This window comes from Pelophylax lessonae (genome assembly GCF_965119305.1).
Source record: "Pelophylax lessonae genome assembly, chromosome: 9".
NCBI lineage: Eukaryota > Metazoa > Chordata > Amphibia > Anura > Ranidae > Pelophylax > Pelophylax lessonae.
This window is the reverse complement of record NC_138776.1, coordinates 272,908,469-272,910,261: the sequence shown is the minus strand read 5'-3', so window position 1 is coordinate 272,910,261 and position 1,793 is coordinate 272,908,469.

Sequence of the window (1,793 nt, the reverse complement as noted above, 5' to 3'; positions counted from 1 at the left end):
TTCAGAGTGAAAACCTCGAGAATTATAATATCATTGTCAAAGAAGATTATGATGAGGATGAGGAGGAGTATGGAGTGATGGAGGAACCTTCTGAAGGACACAAGGATAGGATGGAGACCCCTAATACCAGGAACCCACCAGAGAGATGTCCCCGTCCTCTGTATTCCCGGGATTCCACACAGGAAGGTCACACCATCCCTCACCATCATCAGGTAGGTGGAACTAAACTGAATGAGAGACTAGACTGTATGAAATGTTCTTCTCTGTAGCTTTAGATGATATTTCTTTCATATTCTGGATTTAGGATGAAGACCCGAGTGGTAAAAAAGTGGATCTTAAGCAGGAGGAAAATGAGACGTATGTGAGGGCCGATCAGCCATCTATGGAGGAGGATGTGATAGTGGGAACAATTAAAGAGGAGGATTCTTCTGTAGATATGAGCTTAGGTAAGTAATTAACACTTCTTGCAGAAACCGACCACAAGATCAGTTTAGACTGAATAATAAATACTGGACCAGGAAAGCAGAAGTGCACTTTCAAACAAAATGCCCCCACCAACGTATGGCGTTCTACTCTCTCTCCCTTCATAACAGATATAAAATTCATGTACCTACTCTGCCATCTACTGTCCATCAATGGAGATAGAAGTATTGTACACCATCTAAAAGGTCTATCTCCATTGGAGATACTGTACACCATATGAAAGGTCCATCTCCATTCCTCAATATAACGTCATGTTCCCAACAAATGAGGAGGAGATACTGTACACCATATGAAAGGTCCATCTCCATTCCTCCAATATAACGTCATGTCCCCAACAAATGAGGAGGAGATACTGTACACCATATGAAAGGTCCATCTCCATTCCTCAATATAACGTCATGTTCCCAACAAATGAGGAGGAGATACTGTACACCATATGAAAGGTCCATCTCCATTCCTCAATATAACGTCACGTTCCCAACAAATGAGGAGGAGATACTGTACACCATATGAAAGGTCCATCTCCATTCCTCAATATAACGTCACGTTCCCAACAAATGAGGAGGAGATACTGTACACCATATGAAAGGTCCATCTCCATTCCTCAATATAACGTCATGTTCCCAACAAATGAGGAGGAGATACTGTACACCATATGAAAGGTCCATCTCCATTCCTCAATATAACGTCATGTTCCCAACAAATGAGGAGGAGATACTGTACACCATATGAAAGGTCCCTCTCCATTCCTCAATATAACGTCATGTTCCCAACAAATGAGGAGGAGATACTGTACACCATATGAAAGGTCCATCTCCATTCCTCAATATAACGTCACGTTCCCAACAAATGAGGAGGAGATACTGTACACCATATGAAAGGTTCATCTCCATTCCTCAATATAACGTCATGTTCCCAACAAATGAGGAGGAGATACTGTACACCATATGAAAGGTCCATCTCCATTCCTCAATATAACGTCATGTTCCCAACTGATCTATACCTTCTAGACCAACATCCATATGACTCATGTCTATAAAATGTGAAAAATAAATCGACTTCTAAAATTCTAAAAGAAAAATGTTTTTTTAACAGATGACCCCAGTGCCTGGAGCACCTTGATGGGACATCTCATCTCGTCTCCAGAGTATAATATCAAAGATGATGGCATAGAACAATATTCTCCAGTAGAAGGCCATATGAATCAAAGAATAAATGACGGTGTAGATAGAGCAGCAGACGCCTCTGACCACGAGGAATCTTCCGATATATTAGATACGACCTCCAATATCCATCCGGCATTTTACGGT